This window comes from Psittacula echo (assembly GCF_963264785.1).
Source record: "Psittacula echo genome assembly, chromosome: 1".
NCBI lineage: Eukaryota > Metazoa > Chordata > Aves > Psittaciformes > Psittacidae > Psittacula > Psittacula echo.
The window spans coordinates 50,401,441-50,422,604 of NC_137735.1; the positions used below are offsets into that span (position 1 = coordinate 50,401,441).

General features: G+C 37.9%; 1 protein-coding gene across 1 annotated transcript in view; it reads left to right on the top strand.

The window, feature by feature from the left end:
* CCSER1 (coiled-coil serine rich protein 1) overlaps positions 1 to 21,164 on the top strand; it is a gene marked incomplete at both ends in the record, with an annotated part of 646,590 nt that overhangs the window by 341,504 nt on the left and 283,922 nt on the right. The window lies entirely within an intron of this gene.

The window sequence follows — 21,164 nt, forward strand, 5'->3', positions numbered from 1 at the left end:
ATTCTGCTTCAAGCAAGCATACATCAGTTGCAATGATTTTTGTATTTGTGTAGATTTTAATTACAATTGCATTTTTAGCCTCCTTAGCCATCCAGAGGCCTTTGTGAAGGGATAAGTATAGATTAAAAAAATAAACCTTTTTATCATAAGCACCAAATTTTGTGTCTTAATTTTGTTCTCTTATGTCATTTCCTACACCGCTTTATTGATGTAACTGAACCCTGGTTTGAGAATTATCACCTGACATGAAAGGGTCAAGTCCAACCTGCTTGTTCGTTCAATCTTTCATCAGGTTGTTTAGGCTGTACAAAAGGTGGATATTAATGATAAATGATGATTTGGTGATACAGATACCTGCTCAGTAGGAGCAGTATTCAGCTCATGTTATGTTGGCAATCATCTAGTAAATAGTAAGGACTTTGAATCACTGTGGGTTTTAGCTAGATTTGATTTTATATGATTTATAGATGAAATACTTTGATGTTTCTACCTTCTAATATTCTTCCTCTTAAATGAGAAACCTATGGAGAAGCTATTGGGTTGTGGTGTGCGGTTTGGGGTGGGATTTTTTTGTTGTTGTTTTGTTTGCTTTTCTTTGTCTCAAGTGTAAAAGTTTATAATTTTTTGATCTGGTATAATATAAAAGAATATCCCATGATAATAGAATTGATCAACACAAGGAAGTTTTTTTAGAAAGGTAAGGAAGTTACTCATCTGTCCCTGGAGAGTTGCTGCCCAGATAGCTACTGGTGCACAGGAAGAGGCTTCTGTGTGAGGTAATTTTTGGAATGGTTTTCAGGCTTTTATGTATACATACACTAGTGTTAACTAAAAGCATCAACATAAAATATGAATTAAAGTTTAGTCCTTTAGTTTGCTGATCGCCTCTTCATAAATGTTGTACCCTATGTCAAACTTGTAGATCAGCATCTTTAAAGGGATGTTAAGGCCTCTCAGATTACAGGTTACATGAGTTTTTCTCTATAAATATCTTAGTGTTTCTTGATCATCTTTCTTGGTAATTACGTTAGGCTGTAGAATTAGAAATGTTTATTGGTGAAGTTGTTTAAAGAAGTGTCAAACCCAATTACTTAACATTATGTTATGACTTCTAAGTTGGTTTTTTGGGGGGTTTTTGGGTTTTGGTTGTTTTTTTTTTTTTTTAGAGCTCTCTTTGTCTTTCATGGTGCTTGAGTCCTTGTGCTTTTATACACTGATATGAGTAAATAAACATAAAATAATACTCCAGAGCACTGTAATGTTGCTGGTTTCCCACTAGGCACTCAGTGAAGTAGTCCCTGAATTGTACTATAAATAGCACTGTACTTCTCAGAAGGCATGGAAACAGAATTTTGTACTTATGACTAATCAATGCAATTAAGAATGATCATGTACAAGGAGACAACTTCATAGCTCATCTGTTTTTATGCTAAAATAAGTGAAAATAACTGTCCTTCCTTTTTCTGTGAACTGTTGCTGCTTTGGTTTTTCACACATAGTTATTATGAGAGAATTGCATGGACAGGCTTATCATTCTTTGCTGTTCAAAAAACCCATTTTTAAATTCCAGATGTTGGCTGCACATCAGCATGTACATTGGACTTGATTCCCTGCTGCGTCTGCTTTGAACTTAAATACGGTATAGAAAACAAGTTGATAGCATCCCATTCATTGCCTAGGATCAGAGCAAAGTACTGTCTTATTCCATTGTAGGACTCAAAGTAATAATGCAGTCATTTTTTGGGGGGCTGGCACAAGGGAATGAGAAGTTATTTTTTGTTTCTTGCTTAAGGTTGGGAAGCACCTTAAATCATGCCATGAAAACTCTCACGTGTAGGCTTCATTCCTGGCAACAGTCGTTGGTTGCATTAATACCAGCATATGTTGTTTAGCAGAGGCAAGAAGCCTTTTACAGAAACAGACAAATAAACAAGACGAATTCTCAGTGAGAGCCTATCTTCCATAATCACAGTTAAACCATTTTCTAATTAAAAAAAGCCAAAAAAAACCCCCATATCTTAATGTTTTGTGACTTAGTTTTTTCATAGAATCATAGAATAGTTAGAGTTGGAAAATACCTTAAGATCATCTAGTTCCAACCCCTCTGCCATGGGCAGGACACCTCACACTAAACCATGTCTTTTCCAAGGCTTTGTTCAACCTGGCCTTGAACACCACCAGGGATGGAGCATTCACAACTTGCTTGGGCAACCCATTCCAGTGCCTCACCACCTTCTTGTCGTCGCGCACGGAGGGAACACATGCACAATCAATATGATTGATAAAAGTGATCCGTTTATTGTCCTCAAATAATGGGTATATATAGTGTCAAACTGCCACGTACACACAGCTTCCCGTAGTGATTGGTTGGCATATACAGCATTGGGTACATTCCAGGTGCATTTCAGTGATTTTCCCTGCTCATATACACATCCTCCTCTCAAGGTCTCTGCTCCTAGTTCACAGACAATTTTTAGCTACAAGGTTGGCCGGCTGGTCTTCTATCTCTACTGGTTAACTTCCAGGGTTTTTCCGCTGCTGGTAACTGTACACAACTGGTGTTTTTTCTCACTTTCACAGAATCTGTGCTTAATTAAGCTCAGACATGGGAACATGACCTTTGCTTGCTAACCATACCTCCACAATTCCCCCTTTTTCTTTTTGAGCAAGCCAAATGGACGCTACACTTTTCTTAAGCATTGATATCACACATCGCAGCATACAACTTGCTATTAATATGAATAAAACTACCGCACATAATATAGTTGCACCTTGCATAAGCAAATCTTTAAGCCATCCAGAAATTCCCCATCCTCTAAAGAGTTTTGTCAGCCAATCCAAACCGTCATCTTTCATTAGTCGCTTGACCCCTTCTCTTAATTGTTGTATACTTTTATAGATTGACTCCGAATGATCTGGCAAATTCATACAGCACATCCCTTCAAACTCTGCACAACCATGTCCTTGTGCCCACAACAAAAAAATCTATTGCTGCTCTATTCTGTAAGGTGGCATGACGAATACTATCGACATCAGTTAAAAGTCCGCTCATAGCAAGTGAAGTAGCATTTGTCTGTCTTGCAAGCCAACAGCCTAGTTTATTTAATGTTGCTAAAGCTTGAGCTCTAGCTACTTTGGGAGCTAAAAATGAGGCAGCTATTATTTCACCCAGGTTCCAAAAATTTACTTTGTCATCACAGCTCAAATGAAAAGCATGCTTTGACCTTCAAGAACACAATCCTCTTTTGTATATTATCATAGTGCTATTAGGGATAAACATGCCTAAGATGCCTACTGTACATGGGCAATTATATGGGACTTTATACGGGACGGCACCCCCTGCCAGGCCCGATCCTGTGGCAACTAAGGCACAGACTCCGTTTCTGGCTGCAAACAAAATCCCTTATTGAGTGAGCTTACAGGCTTTTATAGTATTCTGCCTAACAGTTAGTAGGGGTTAGTTCCTTTGGTACTTTTGCATCACGAAACAATCTTATTGATCACGTACTTTCTCAGCCAATCACATTACTGTCCACGCACTTTTGCTTGACCAATTATTTCTAAACATAATTCTTTGCCATCACTACTCATTATATCGAAACTTTCACTTCCCCTTGACTACACATTCTTTATCATGTCTTAAGCATCAAATTTACAGTCCTCAGAAATTATCTTGCTGTTCTCTCTTCGGTTCCACCCGATGTTCTTTCTCCGGTTCTTCCCAACTTGTCCCTTTCACTTCTTTCAAGGTTTGTGGTTGATAAGAGTCCAAATGTTCAGGCTCTTGTCCAGGTCTACTGGTGCAGCTTCTTGTGCTGCATGTTGAAGACGGCTTTTTTTTTTTTTTTTTTTTTTTTTTCACCCTCTTAATTTGTTCCATTACCTGCTTTATAACACTACCATTGTATTACAATCTTTCTAGTTTTTGTCTTAGCATTTTCTAGTAGCTGCTGCAAATTTGCATATTCTAACATCTTTTACAAGTAACAAATCCACACAGTACAAGGTATAGTTTCTCATTAGTAACTGGCTAGTAAATACAGGTGGTTTTATACACAAAATCACAGCCTCTAATAATAGCTACGTTACAAGCACACATATTCAAGTTGTTACTTTTCAGTTGCCCCCAAGTGATGTCCTGCAATCATTTATTTTTCTCTTCCTCTATCTCATTCTGCTTGGGGTATTTACTGTCAGCTCCTATAGCTGAGGTATCAGGTTTCTCCACTTGTCTGTCCAGCTTATGGTAAGGGTTAACAAACTTTGCAGGTAGCCACCATGGATCTTTAGGTAGGAGGATACAAACATACCCCCTATCAGCTCCTGAGAAGGAGCTGGGTTAGAGTGATTCAAAGGCATTCTGATGGGAAAAGGATGTGAAGCTACAGCTGCCTGGCTGCTTAGCAGCAGCCGTAAATACCTGCTAGCAACCACACTTTTGCATTAACCCTTTCTTGTCCAAAATGTTAATCTGTTACCCATTAAAACTTTTATACAAACCCAACAACAAAAAATACACAGAACACTGTCTGTCCTCAACACACACACACAGACACACATGGGATCCCACAAGCACACTCCATACAACTACAAAATTCAAAACACAAAGCCTAGACAATCATTACTTCCACTACACAGTCCCTCATACGGAACGTGGTGAAAGGACCCTGTGAAGACAATCAAAAATCAGCTCCAAGCAGCATCATCGCAGTGCGAGGTGGCAGGCTCAACTTTAGCGGGCGTCCCCGCAGAGGCTCTGCCTCCCCACATCGCATGAGCCTTGGGCTTTTACACTGATCAAAATGCACACTCATTCCGATGCAGGTGGCCAGCCTACATGGGAAGAAGTGGTCAGCAATATCCTTAAAAAGTCTCCAAGGGCTAATAGAAACACAAATATACATGGATATATATTTCCCAACTTCTAGTACATGTGGATAACAAAGAGACTATCAAATGAGTTGTATATGGGGTTTCAAGGCCCCAGCCTGCCACATTACTCATATAACATATTCAAAAGGCTATAAAGGTACTCTTTTTTTTTTTTTTCTTTTTTCTTTTTTTTTTTTTTTCTTTTTTTTTTTTTTTTTTCCTTTTTTCTGTAGTGGCCAATTTGTCGTCAGCAGGGAGGATTCCCCCAGGGTAGGCTTTGAGGGTTGCTGTCGCTCGTTGTGGGGAACCCCCCTGTCCCTCGCCCTGTCGCACAAAGGGGGAGTGTTACCAGGACTCCACTTCGCGTTTTCCTACTGCTGCCGTTGTTGCTGTTGCCGTTGCTGTTGCCGTTGCCGTGGTTTCTGGCAGTCTCGCTGCAGCTCCAGGGCTGCCCTCTCGGCCGCGAGGCCCGGGGACTCCGGTCGCGCCTCCCGGGGCACCTTCCTCCGCAGCTCCCGCGCAAAGGTCTGCACCCGCGGCTCCTCCGCTCGCAGCGCTCCAGCAGCTCCTCTCCTGGAGACAACTTTCTCGATAGCACCCCATGTCTCCTTCCATAATCAAAGAGGGCAGTAAGCCCTTTTCCTAGATCCCGCTTCTCTAGGAAGCACTTAAATAAATCAAAGGCCGCTTGTCTTTCCATTTTTCACTACTCTCTCTTTTTTAAATTTTGGTACCAATGCAGCTCACCAGCAAGCAGGCCAACTTAGCGGGCGGCGGAGGCTCCTCTTCGTCCTCCAGGCTCAGAGGCTCCTATTCTCTTTCAGGATTGACCTCTGTCTCTTCTCCGGGCTTTACCTTAGGACTACTTAGTAGTCCGATTCTTCTTTTTTTTTTTTTTTTATCATAGGCTCCTCTTCTCTTTCAGGATTGGCCTCTTTTTTCTTAGGCTCCTCTTTTCTTTCAGAATTGGCCTCTTTTTTCTTAGGCTCCTCTTCTCTTTCTGGATTGGCCTCTTTTTTCTTCTTTCACTGCCCGTTCTCTGCCCGGCATCTTCGACCAGCAAAACCGAGCATTTTTTCTTCTTTCAGCCCTCCGGATGCTGCTTCTCCGGTGCTTTCCCGCTCCGTGCGCAATTCTCCCAGCCACTACGGGTACCTGGGTTCCCCTGTTGGTCGCTGTTCAGGGCGCCAATATGTCGTCGCGCACGGAGGGAACACATGCACAATCAATATGATTGATAAAAGTGATCCGTTTATTGTCCTCAAATAATGGGTATATATAGTGTCAAACTGCCACGTACACACAGCTTCCCGTAGTGATTGGTTGGCATATACAGCATTGGGTGCATTCCAGGTGCATTTCGGTGATTTCCCCTGCTCATATACACATCCTCCTCTCAAGGTCTCTGCTCCTAGTTCACAGACAATTTTTAGCTACAAGGTAGGCCGGCTGGTCTTCTATCTCTATTGGTTAACTTCCAGGGTTTTTCCGCTGCTGGTAACTGTACACAACTGGTGTTTTTTCTCACTTTCACAGAATCTGTGCTTAATTAAGCTCAGACATGGGAACATGACCTTTGCTTGCTAACCATACCTCCACACCTTCTCAGTAAAGAATTTCTTCCTTAGATCCAATCTAAACTTCCCCTGTTTAAGTTTTAACCCGTTACCCCTTGTCCAGTCACTACAATCCCTGATGAATAGTCCGTCCCCAGCATCCTTGAAGGACCCCTTCAGATACTGGAAGGCTGCTATGAGGTCTCCACGCAGCCTTCTCTTCTCCAGGCTGAACAGCCCCACCTTTCTCAGTCTATCTCCATACGGGAGGTGCTCCAGTCCCCTGATCATCCTCGTGACCCTTCTCTGGACTTGTTCCAACAGTTCCATGTCCTTTTTATGTTGAGGACACCAGAACTGCACACAACAATGCAAGTGAGGTCTCACGAGAGCAAAGGGGCAGGATCACCTCCTTCGACCTGCTGGTCACGTTCCTTTTGATGCAGCCCAGGATACGGTTGGCTTTCTGGGCTGCGAGCGCACACTGAAGCCGGCTCATGTTAAGTTTCTCATTGACCAACACCCTGAAGTCCTTCTCTGCAGGGCTGCTCTGAATCTCTTCTCTGCCCAACCTGTAGCTGTTCCTGGGATTGCTCCGACCCATGCGTAGGACCTTGCACTTGGCATGGTTAAGCTTCATAAGGTTGGCATCAGCCCACCTCACAAGCGTGTTGAGGTCCCTCTGGATGGCATCCCTTCCCTCCGGCGTATCAACCGAGCCACACAGCTTGGTATCATCAGCAAACTTGCTGAGGGCGCACTCAATCCCACTGTCCATGTCACCGACAAAGATGTTGAACAAGATCAGTCCCAACACTGATCCCTGAGGGACACCACTTGTTACTGGTCTCCAGCTGGACATTGAGCCATTGACCACAACTCTTTGCATGCGACCATCCAGCCACTCACTCTGCAAAACTTCAGTGTTAAATGATAAGAGGAAAGAAAGCTCTAATTTTTGCTTATAACAATTTTTCAGTCACTAAGGGCTAGGTCTTCAGCAGGTGCTTATGAGTGTAGCTACTTGATGTGCTGATGAACCATGCTGATTTATAGCAAATTCTGTCTTTGTATGTCTAGAGGGGAAAAGTGTAAGTATCAATTTCATAGAAGAATAATAAAATTCTTCATTTACTTAATAACATGGTTGTGATGGACAGGTATATTAATGTAGTACCTCACATGAAAAGACTGTTGGCAACTAACTTCATCATTCATTAGATCAAATTGTGTCTTTTGATTTAAAGATGATTCGTGTACTGCACTGGGAATAGAATAGTGCACAGAAGGCCAGCATTAACAAAGTTGCATGTCTCCCTTTGTGCTTAATGGTGTGACCTCTTTAATCAAATAACCAAAAGAACAAGATGTTATTTTTAACATTAGGCTGGAAATGAAGAAAAAGGTTGAGAATGCCATGTTCAATCTCACATGCACAGAATACCTCCCACCCTTATTTGTACAGAAAATTGAAAAACTAATCCTTCTAAAGTAAATAGCAACAGTGTCTCTCAGACTTCACAAAGTAAAAATGAAAAAAAAAAAAAAAAAAAGAAACAAAAAATAGGAGAATAATTTTGAAGAACTACTAATATTTTTGTTTTCTGAGACTTTTTTGGCTTATGGTAGCTGAAGTACTACCATACCATAGCAGTTATGACAGCAATCTCAAAATCAACAAGAATGGCAGGTGGCCTTTAGGGAAGATTTGAAAAAATTGGTTTTGAATGCTGGAGAAAATTTCTCTTGCATTCACAAGGTCATCTGTTGCAGGTGATTATTACTGTCCTTTTCACTGCAACTTCAATGAATCCTGTAATATTTTTGTCACCAACAGGAATCAGAAATGCATTAAAACACATCTAAGCTGAAACGAAACTTAGGTAGGAAATTACTTTGAGTGGTTTTTAGGCATTAGCATCAGCTTAAAGGGATGTTTCTGTTGTACTGAGGGAATTAAAAAAAAAAGGTTTACGGAGTCAGAATATGTTAGTTTTGACAGAGGAGTTACCAAAAAGCTACATCTGGCATGACATTTGATTTTATGGAAAGAAATTGGACACTACTCTTATTGCAAATGTCCACCAAGGCTTGTGGGTGAAGGAAAGAAAGAATATTTGTGCTCTTTTGTAAAAAGCCCAACCCACGTTGGGGCTTGGGCTAAGGCTGCCAGGGAGGGTAAAAGAATGTGTCCTTCATAGGTTGACCACCCAGGAAGGAGAAAAAAGATGTATAGTTGCTAAGCACTTGTATTATATACTTCCCAAAGTGTAAAGGTGGTGACCACACTGGGAACATAAGCCAGATCAGTTTCATGATCAATCCTTCTATTGTATTACAAGTCTTTACCATAAAATACAATGAGACAATAACCTTAGCCCAAGCCCCACACTTGAAAAACACTAACACAGCAAATACCGGCTCTAAGTAAGCTACGGCATATTGAGACTGTGAGATCAAAAACAACAACCTTGAGAGCCAATAAATCAGCATTGTGACGAGTGACTATTAATCCAAAACACTGAATGCTTATCACAGGTACGATTAGACACACTCCGGTCAGATCTGTCGTTATCTCAACCCCCCAGAGCCCCACATTGGGCGCCAAAAAAGAACTGTCGTGGTTTAAGCCCTGGCTGTAAATTAGAACCACGCAGTCTACTTCCCCCCCACCCCCCCCAGAGGGATGGGGAGGAGAATTGAAAGAATGTAACTCCCACGGGTTGAGATAAAAACAGTCCAGTAACTAAGGTATAACACAAATCACTACTGCTGCCACCAATAATAATAATGATAAGAGAAATAACAAGGGAAGAGAATACGATACCGCCCGCCGGAAAAGAGAGCCCGACAGAAAAGAGGACGTGCCCTTCTGGGTAGCTCCCAGTTACCTCCCTGGGCATGACGTGCTGTGGTATGGAATACCTCTTTGGCTAGTTTGGGTCAGGCATCCTGTCCCTGCTTCCTCCTGGCTTTTCCTCCTCCCTGGCAGAGCATGAGACTCACAAAGTCCTTGGTCAGTCTAAACATCGGTGTTATCAGCTCCGTTCCCAGGCCAAAAGTCAAAAACACAGTGCTGCAGCAGCTACTAAGAAGGAGAAAAACTGACTGCTGCTGCTGAACCCAGGACACTTTTTTAACATGGTCATCCAAAGGAGGCTCACTACCAGAACTCAGTTATTGTCTTCATTGATTTGGTAGGATAATTTTTATTGTTGAGGGGTTTTTTTAATCTTTTTTGCTATGTTTCTTTCTTTTCCTTTTTTTTTTTTTTTTTTTTTCCTTGGGTCAGAGGTAGTTGAAGTACCAAGAGCAGAGCACAGTTTTACAGTTTAATAGATAGGGCATTTTTTGTATATATACAGAATATACTGTAATGAGTACCTAGAGAGATATAAAGCCAACTTTGTAAGGAGAGATCTGCAACATGGTGTCACAGGGATTTAAAACAGTACATTACCCTTTAAGTTTTAGAAGATGGAGTTCCAAATGATCATCTGAGAAGCCCCCACGGTCTATTTAACACAAGTTATTTTTAATAGTTCTTTAAAAAGTATGGCTGAACATACCAGGCCATTCTTTTAAAATACTGTTAAAAATAATGATAAGCTCTATTTAAACCACTGTGGGGACCTCTCTTCTTCAGCAGGAATGAAAGCTCAGCAGTTCTAGACTTTTTGTGAGCAGTTCCGCAAGGATTTAGTACTTCTCTGCAGATGACTTGTGAAAGCGAGAAGTGTTTTTTTTTCTGTCCCTGGTGCCAGGATCCTTAGATTCTACAAACTTCAGTGCAACCTTTTTAGTAGATAATTTTTATTTTTTGTTATTTTGAGGGGTTTGGAAGAGCTCATAAAGAGAATAAACTGATGGTTTATTCGTTCTCCTTTGTAAGGCCATCATTTTTTTTTTTTTTTAATGGACTTTTATAACATTTCTGTGAGAATGGCAAGGTTTTAAATCTGTTCAGTTGAAAGTCCAGAAGAATACCCCGAGGTCAGTAAGGCAGGTCTTAGTGGCTTGAAGCATCTTTGGTGCCCCATGTATGACCAAATTAACACTCAGTATTAGTTTAAAATTGTCTTGAAGTCTCAATTGAAAAAACTTAAAGATTTAAATTTGCCTTATTTCAAGACATAAATAATTTGTTAGTCAGAAATTGTGTTAAATTCAAAGTCAAGGAAATGCATTTGTAATTTCTGTTTGAAGGTGTTTGAAACTTTCAGAATTAACTTTTGTATCACTTTTTTTTCTCAACATTACTTTTTAAAAAAAAACCTGTCACAAGAAAAATTGTGAGATACTTTTTTTTTTTTTTTTTCCACTCACCACAGGCAGGTTTAAAATCACTGTTTATTTGAACAGTAATTTACAGCCAGGGAAGTTCTCTGTTTTACATATGTCAGGAGTCTGTAAATGTCTGTTTCTGTACCGCGTAGTTCAACTGATCAGCATGAGTAGGAATGGATTCGAAGATTAAAGCAGTTGGTTCCAATGATCCAGTATGTACTCTATGCAGTTTCATGGGCTTTTACATCTGGTCTTTTGGATTGGACCTTCATGAGGAGCTGAAGCATGCAGAGTGTTCCTCAAACACATGGTATTGTTTCATGTGATTTGGAAGGAGCCGAGTTTATGCACTCAGAGACTGTTATCTGATATGAACTCCCTTATCTGAACTCAAATGTCTGTATGGATGCACACCTAGATGGGTTCAGGTTTTGGTGACTTATTTTGAGGGCTTTCGCTAAATGGGTTGCGCGAAATTTTTGCATCTGGAAGTGTGACTTAGTGTATGTCATGGAATAAAGTGGAAGTGAACTTCTCATTACATTAACTGTCATGCTTCTGTGGTTCCTGTAAAAAGATTTAAAGACTAACATCTTTTACTTTAATCTTGGAGCTATGATATGAATTAAATACATTTATATTTATAGCCACCTTATAGGAGCAGCTATTTAATGTTAGATATGGTTGTATTTAGTTTTTAAGATGATCTGAAATGCATTGTTTGAACAAATTTAACATGTGATGTCTGGAAGGCGCTAAAAATGTTATTTCTTTGATATATTTGGAGAAAGCTTTGTTGGCGTTAACTCTCCTTCTTTCTCTAAGAAGTGACTGAAATGTCCACTTGAATTTCATGTTTTGCTGCTTTTGGTGACTGCAAATCACTTGGAAGATGCACAGGTTGCAAGTGCAAAAAACATTATCACTCCCTTTCAGCATCTAATCAATTTATAAAAATCCTGCTAGTCCCATTATTGTAGCATTTATGCCATTGTGGTAATATAGATCTAAAGAGAAAATAGGATCTTGAATGCAGGGCGATAGCATAAAATTTTGCTGTTAAATGAATGAACTAGCTCAGAATTAATTTAATTCTCTGTGATTATTTCTGAATGATTCATCATATTAAAAACTTCTGCAGTTCTGCAATTTCAAGCAAGCAAATACCAGTCGCTTCTACAAGTTGATGACAAAACTTCTGTTATGTTACTTTAGGTCAGATTTGTCCCATGGCATTATGGATACAAAGAAAACAAATTTTCTATGGAAGAGGTTTATGCTTCTTTTTTGATGATTATTGGACTTTGCTCCCATTTGAAGTCCATTTCCTGCATATAACTCTGTCATCTATCTCACTGAATGTTTTTTCTCATTGTACATTTCCTCTAAGTACATTTATTAAATAGATCATTTGTGTCTATTTTGTTTACATTTCTCAAAAGTTCAAAGCCAAAATCCAATTTCTGTATTATTCTGAGTGCTTACTTCAAAAATAGATACTATGCATAAAATATATTACTATACAGAATAAATTTTGGGATCTGTGTGTTCAAATTATAAGTGACAATAATGAAAACATCCAAATCCTTGAATAGCTGAACGTTGCTTAGTTCTGATAGGGGATATTTAAGAAATGAGGTGCCCAATTGTTAATGTCTGTCTTCAATCTTTAAGTCACAAAGTGAACAATCTCTTAAAGACAAAACACAGCAATTTTAAGCAAGTTATTGAGCCTCTCACAGACATTATATTTACCAAAAGTTAGGGGAAATGAGGCATCTGGCAGTTAGGTTTATTTTACTTTGGTAACTTGGACTCAACCTCTAAGCATCTGAAGAGCTGCTTTGAAAGTCGAGTTCTTGCTGCACTATTCATAGCTCTGGAATGGGAGGTCATACTCTAGGAAGGTTAGGCTAAATCCTTGAGCACTCTCTCAAACATCAGAAACCTTCAACTATGAAGAAATTGAAATAATTTCTGTGTTGGGACATGGTTGTCCTGTTTATTACTAACCAGTGTGCGTATCATTTATAAGACCTACATGTTCTTTATTCCTTACTGATAATTAGATGACGAGGTGTTTTGGGAAATGCTTCAAAATAGTCATTTTTATTTCTCACATGCATTAGAAACACTGACATAGTTCTGATGTTGTTTTTGAAATGCCACTACAAGAACTCATACAAGCCTTTATAAAATTCAACAAAATCTTAAAAAAATGTCCTTTAGATAAGATTTTTCATGTTTCCCAAGATTTTGCAGTTGTCAGAATACTTGTGTAGTTACATGTTATTTCTTTTTATAGAAGGTTGAGGGAAATTTAAAGTTTTCCCCTTAGTCTGAAGTGAATTCCAGATTGTTGTGGGATTTTAATTTTTTCTTTATGTTTTCCAGGATTATTAATTGCTTGTTTGTTCTCTGGCTATGATCAAGTATGATTATAGAGGCATTGTCACCATAGAGTGTTTTTCTGTCCCGTTCTTTGAAGCTATTATTTGGAATAGTCCTTCACTGAAACTACTTGAGTGAAGCCATAAATGGATATGTTTTTTTGAAAGACTGGAAAAGACATCAGTGTGACCCATAGTACCAGACATTAAGTGCTAGAAGCAGGAAATCTATGACTTTTCAGTTAACATTAAATGGGAAACAATATGACAGTTGGTATTAAATAAGTACAGTGGTCCTGAACTACTGCAAAAATGAGTTAGTGGGATAGAAAATTATCTTCCCATTAAGCGGTATTTTCCATTAAGCCGTGTGTTACAAAACAGAGCTGACTGTCCTTACTGTTCCTATGTTTAAATCAAAGTATAAAACTTAAGGTGTTTGCTTTGAGGTTACAGATGTATTTATTTTTCTTTATTAAAGTGAGAAGCAGCTTTTTTTGAAAGCTTTGAGTTCTGTTTCATTATGAGTGAACATTACCAAGATGTACCCATACCTGGAGATGTACTGCGGATGTGCTTTGACCAAACTCTTTAAGTTGAAGGCCGTGTTTATTGAATTAAAGAATAGTCTTCATGCATTGTGCAGATGTACTCATCTAGTTCAGTCAATTTATTTCCAAATTGGTGTATCCTTAAACCCTTTGAGGTGTGTTTTGCAATATAGACTATTGTTACTTTGAAACTTTGTTGAGCTCCTACGATTTCTTCTCTACAAAATTGTTAAACTTAATTTTACGTAATACAAATCCTAGTTTCAATCCATTTATCACTGTTCAAAGGCTTTTATGCCAGCAGAGCTTGCTCTTTGAGAAGAGTGATGCTTGTAGTAGTTTGTTGCGCTGTGAGTGTGCAGAACTCTCTACGGAATTGGTCTGAAAGATGGACCTGCTGAATGCAGATGGCTACTGCCTACAGCAGCAAACTAGTACATGGTATAAAACCAACTATTATTCCTTTCTATTCCACATACAGATAAGCTGTGCATGTTCTGTCATCAGGGGCTGCCTTCTTCTCTCTTGATGGTACAAGCTGTGTAGGTGTTAGGCATCCAAATGAAGCAGTTGGCTTTTCTGTCAGTGTAAATGCAGTTGCAGCAATGGCCACAATATGCAATATGCAGGTTTGTCTGCTTCAGTAAGAAGTTGCTTTTCTAAGTAACATGTAGGTGAGTAACAGCTTGGTTGCAGCTGAAAAGCTGCTAAATTTTTAACCTTGAAGTCATGTATCTCTTCTGATATTCCTATTGACTGAGATATCAAATGGGATTTTAGATAGAGCTGATAACTAATGTAACAAGCAAAGGAAGTAGAATGATTTTTAAATTGTTTGCCCAGTAACGTTTCTAGTTCTCTGCGCATTAAGAGAAATTTCCTTATGTGCTAAACATAGCACAAGAGTACAGGCTGTTCATAGGACTTAAATGCTTTCAGTTGCTGTTTTCTGCTAGTTCAGAGGAAGAACATTTGTTAGCACTAAAAAAAAAATAAAATTTAAAGGACACTTAATTGTAAAGTACCTTAAATATACTCTGCCCAAAGAATTAGTGTGGGAATTGCCAATGCATGACAATTAATGTAGTTAATTGATAAATATTAGCATGCAGTTATATAATACTCAAATACTGTGTTCAGTTTTGGGCTCCTCACTGCAAGAAAGGCATTGAGGTGCTGCCATGTGTCCATAGAAGGGCCATGAAGCTGGTTAAGGGTCTAGATATCAAGTCCTACATGGAGCTGCTGAGGGAGCTGGTGTTGTTTAGCCTGGAGAAAAGGAGGCTCAGGGGAGACCTTGTCAGTCTTGTCTCTACAGCTACCTGAAAGGAGAATATAGCATGGTGTCAGTCTCTTCTTCCAATTAACAAGTGATAGGACAAGAGGACACAGCCTCAAGTTGCACCAGGGAAGGTTTGTATTGGATATTAGGAAAAACTTCTTCATCAAAATGGTTGTCAAGCACTGGAACAGGCTGCACAGTGAGATGGTAGAGTTCTTGGAGGTATTTAAGACATGTAGATGTGGCACTTAAGGGCATGTTTAATGTTGGACTTGGCAGTGTTAGGTTTATAGTTCTACATGATGAATTTAACTGTGTTTTTCAACCTAAATGATTCTGTAAGGGAAAGAACACATTGGAAGTCAAGACACAGTTGATCTGTATTGGAAATAAAGGTCTCGTTCTTGATGGTGGTTTGTAAAGATGAATGCGTGTAATTTTTTTTTTTTTTTTTCCTCCATTTTCCTTGTTTCAGGGTAACAACTTCTGAAAGCCTTAGTGGTGTTGTCAGTACATTAAAGTTGCAGCCTATCTCTAAGACACTGCCAGAGTCAATCACTGAGAAACCCTTCTTTATAATAAGACAGAGGTTAACCTAAAACTGAAAAGTAAGGAGGGTTATAAGCAGTTCCATACTGTCCTGAGTCATTTCATACTGAAACAAAGCACTTGAGCATTATGTGTGATTTAAATATGAAGGATTTTTTTTTTTTTTTTTAAGTGACTTGAATAATGCATGACCTTAAAATTAGGCATGAGTTTAAGTGTTCGGCCAGAACTTAGGCTTTAATTTTTCTGAAATTTCTTTATGAGCCTGCCCCATTGTACTGCTTGGAGTTTTCTCCATAATGTCATAAAAATCACTTATTTCTAAAAATATGAGGACCGTCATCAGCTGGTACAACTGAACTCTTAGTCACATACATAGACCTGTTTCTGCTCAGTAGCAGATGACTTAGCAAAGACTACACTACTTGTTTTCCTAGTGTAGCTTCTCATTGTACAGTCATTTGCTGGCTTTGAACTTTCTGATTTAAAGTCTTATCTTTTTACATAAATACTGATGGATTTTTTTTTTCTTTGTAAAATCTGCAGAATAACTTTTTTAATCAGTTACACTTTGTACATCTACGATATGCTCTATCTGTGAGTGGCATTATTTAGCAACATGTGTGCAGAAATTCCCTTCTTTCCATTATGCTTCCTACCTGAGCATTCCTCAGAATTCTTGAACGGTAGGAAACAGCAGAGGGTGAAAAATAATACCCCAATTCCTCAAAACATACGCTTGGTTTTCTGTAGGTATCATGCTTCTGACAGTCAATTTTACTGCATCTGACCACAGAATTTGCTTCTATGAAGGATATTTGTACATACTCTCTCTATATATATAGTTATATATTATTCACATTTAATATATATACATATTTGTATAGTAAATTTGCTTCTATGAAGGATATTTGTACATACTATATATATAGTTATATATTATTCACATTTAATACATATACACATTTGTATATTATGCATGTTTTCCTTCTTCCTTGCCAATTTGAGGGCTAGTGACTAAACAGCATCAATCTGAACGTAATGGAAAACTAATGCAACAAAAATCGTGAGTTTGCTCTTACATCAAATTGCTGATCCAAAGAGCCCCTTCACATTTGTTTCCAGATATATTCTTGGGAAGTGTCTACCAAAATAAATTACAAAACCCCTCAGTATTCCTGTGGTAATTTTTGCTGAAGAGAAAAAGAAAATAGACTTATGCTGATTTTAGATAATGTATATTTCTATGTTTTGAGCATCATAGACTTAAATATGAACAAAATGCATTTAATAAAATATTGCTGAGGTATTTTATAAGCTGTATAAAAAAAAATCTAATTAGGTCCTTTGGTTAGGACCCTTGTATCTAATATGCTGTTAACCTAGATGTGGATATTTGTTTATTTGTATACATGTGCAATTTTTTTAGAATATTAATTTATATTCCTACCCAAATTCTATCAATATTCAGCATGACTAATTTGTGTCACTTTCCATTTCCTTGCTCCCGTTAATGTGGAATTAAGAAATTAACAGTGACTCCATGGGTAATGATATGTACTAACATGTCTCATAAGTATTCATATGTTCTCCCAAGAAATTTTTATTCTTCTTTCAGATCTGTAAATGAGAATGAAATTTGCATATCAGTATTACCAGTTCACTGTGACATGTCTCATAGGCCAATTAGGCTGTGCATTTAAATTAGACCTGGAAATGCCTATTGTACATAGGAATGACCATGTTAGGTGTTTAAAACCAATATTGCTTGTCTCAGGGTTCGTGACTCCTTTTGCCCTCTTCACCAGAAGCTTGCTAGAGGTCTCCTGGGCCATCTCTAATGAAGCAGGGAGCTGGTTCCCTCTCCTTTCCAGAGCTTTCTTGCTCTCCTCATACTATAGAAAGGCAAATGTGATAAGATAGCCAGTAAGGGGTACTGAAGCTATCTCATGAAGAATAGGTGCTTTCTGTGTTTGGGTGTATGTTTGATAAGCCACTTCTGCAGTAGCTTTCAATGAATGATTTCATGTCTGAAAGGGCTTTTCAACCATGAAAAGGAAAGTTAGCATGAAGACAGTGCTTTTCTTCAAAAAACGTATTCTGTATGTGCCAAACAGTAGCCTTCCATGTAAGTAAAAAGTAATTTATTAATCTCTTGAACAGAAATGAAAGCCCAATGGCAATCAGAGCTTTTATTTTAAAAGCGAGAAAGTGCAATATTTCTGTTACTCTGTGGGAATTTCTACTGAATGTACAAACTGATTAAGTACTTTGGCACTTGACAGTGTCCTGAAACCTTAGGGTGTAGGGGGATTTTCTTCGCAGGAGTTCTATGAGATACAGTTCTAAAGCTGTAAATCGATGTGTGTTTCTGTTTAAAATGCATGTTGACCAGTTTTGCATGAGTTTTACTAGGAATTGCTAGTTTCTTGAGATTTCCTGGGAAAAATTTTGCTAGTCAGCAAAGCTGCTCTGGAGCAGAATACAGAACATGACTACTCTTTGATGGATAATATTTCTAGCAAAATATTAGAGTATAAATTCCTGAATATGAACTTTTTTCAGAAAACTTTGTGTTTCTTGTTCCACAAAATAGAAGATAAATTAATACACTACTTTTGCAGAGATCTCAAGATAACTGAAGACATATTTCTTCCATAGCATTGTCCAATCTTTCACATGTACATCTATCAATGTTGACAGGTTCTCAGTTTCTTCTGCCAGAAAATACCATAAGACATGCACAATAATGTTGCTGCAAAATACAAATTCAAGTCATGCTCCACCAAGTCCACCATTTGTAAGTGACACTTCAGAGTTACATGTGAAGTATAATTTTTGATACACAGGTCAGTTTTACATTTTCTAATGCTTATCCCTGTATGTTCTACCAATTTGGGCCATCAGTGTATGGTAGGAAAAGCTAGTCTTTGCAGGCAATTTCTAAAAAGTACATTTACCTTTTAAAAATTATTTTTATTTCAGTATCTTTGGGAAAAAAATCATAGGAAAATTTTGGGACCAATCATTCATTGTCATCTATGGACCAGGCTTTGGTTGAATTTTAAAGATACCAGTGTCTCCAGGAAGTCTTTGACACAGTTTATTTCTTGGGAAAGAAATGGTCATTGTTCTTTTAGTACTTTTTCCTAGCGTTTACATGGCCACTGAGAAAAGTTCTATTGATGTTGAAACACTCTGTAACGGTAAAAAGCAGAACAAAATCCACTTATAATTAACATTTCCTAGGTGTTTGTTAAGCATAATAGCAGAGTTGAAGCATTTGATTTAAAATGCGATGTGTTGGGTTTTTTTATTATTTTTACCTTGAAAACTGTAAATTATGGATTGATAGTCTGGGGATTTTTTTTTTTCCTTTTCAACTCTTGATGTAGTGTATTCTTGTAATAGAATTTAAATCTTACTTTTACAGGCACTTGATCTAATTTATTGTTGCCAGAGTAACATAAAATTCTGACTTCAGTATTTGGCAGGCAAAAAAAGGAGGAATTGACTGTCAAGTATGTTGTGTTTAAGTATGATTATTGTGGATCTTTATTTTGTAGTTTGTTGAGTGGTTTTGTTCCTCTCTGGATTGTAACTACTGTCTGCTTGAATGAAAGACTGTAATCAGTTGAAAATGTTGTAGACATTAGAGCTATGCCTTCCAACATCTTGTATCCACAAAATACTTTGCTTTTTCACAGTTTCTAGTTCTCACTGTGAAATTACAGTGCTTGTTTGAAATTGTACAGATGGCATATGGTTTGCATAAACTTTCATATGAGTGCTTTAATGATTGTCACTTCATAACTGTGTTATTAAAGATCAAGCCAAGTATTTATCACCAGTTTTTCACTCCTAAAATCCTTTAAGCTATTTTTTAGAACATTAAAAACCATTTTAGGCTGAGGTTGGATTTGTTCATTTTGATTTTTTTTTTTTCCTTCTGAGTCCTAAGGAATGATTTTTGAAATGTTGTGGAAAACAGACATTATGAGGTAGCAGGTACTCTCCAGTTTTCAAATGTTAATCCAGCAGACTCCTCTAAATCCAGAGTGGTATCAAACAGCAAGGAGTTGAAAGCAGCAAATTCTGGGATTGCTTTCATCCGTCACTAGAAGTTAATAGTTGTTTTGTGGTTTTTTTTGTCGCAAGGATGTTGGAGTAGTTATCAGCTTTCAAGCATCATGACTTTCTCAATTGCACAGCCCTTTGATGAAATTGTCAACTGCAATCATGCAAGATTGAAATATGGCAGGGAAAGGGGAAGTTATTAAAATGAGTTTAGAGAAATAAAAATGAGAATGCGTTTTATTAGCATTTATTTAAAATTTCTGGATTTTTCTTTTTTTTTTTTTTCTTAAGTTAAAGGTGGATAGTTTCTCATTGTTCTTGCAGTAATAAAAAACTTTGGTTTGTGGGGGTTTTTTTCTCTTTTTAGTTGAAGCAACTTCTAATACAGAGATTTTGTTGATGTAGTAGTAATTTCCCAGTTTCCAGTAAGCTAAGCTGCACTAACCCAAATAGAATGAATCTAAAACCTGCTTGTTTCAATAAAATTAAATTAAGCATTTGCTGCCCGCCTTCATGTAGATCCTGTGCTAGGAAAAAATAACTGAGAGGCTTCAGTGTACCTGTGTGGTGAACCTCTGTCCATCAAGGACCATTCTTATACTGGAATCTCTTTGCCCATGCCCATGAGACAGCTTGTTACCAGAAGGCTGCAGTGAGCACAAAGATCTTACTTTTCATTTTGCTGATGCTGTCTGAGTGTTTTGGCTCTTGCAGAAGATTTCTAAAGTCAGTTGTAACTATGAAAATATTAGAAGAGCTTGGAATCAATGAAAATTAGCTTTCTAATTCACTGTAGGCCATTGTCATTGTCAGTAAGAGTTATCAATTTATCTAGTTGGAGCATGTGCCTTATGTATGCTTTGTTTATAAGCAGTCACATCTATAGCTTACAGTTTTTAAAGGGACAGCCAAGAGGTGATGAACAAAGAAGGTAGCTAGTTACTACACACAATGTTTTTGCCACATCAGTATGACAAGCTGACTTTGTTGCTTTCTAGATGGGTAACCTGAAGTTTCAACTTCCATTACGTTTAGTTGTCACACTTTTTACATCTGATATATACCCATACTGTAGTTTTTCTCTCCATTATTAATCTCTCAAGACATTCCAAAAGGTATTGCTACTCATTCATAAAGTGTCATTTGTTTCTCCTTTTATATATTGCCATTGTCAAGAACAATACAATTGTTTAACTCTTCTTGGAGGGATTTTTTGTGTTTGTTTTTTTTTTTTCCCATGACTGCTTCATAGGTAGAAAATGCATGCTTGTTTGTTTGTTAGTCGTTGGTTTTGTTCCAGTTACTCATCTCTATATACTGTGTCTGTTTGGACAAAATAACTGCTAAAAATGGTGCACTATGACAAAATAGTTAATAACTTCTCCTAATCATCTCTTTCTTACAATTGGAAAAACTCTAGTGCACATGATGAAGGATAAAATATAGGAGTAATCTAATTGCACATTAGACCAGAAGGCTTCAAATCTATGTATTCCGCAAAGGCTAGAACTGGTTGTTCACTTTTTCTCTGTAACACTAACTTATTGTGCTCTTTAAAGACCCACAACTTAAGTGACAATGTGCTCTGAGTAAAACTTGG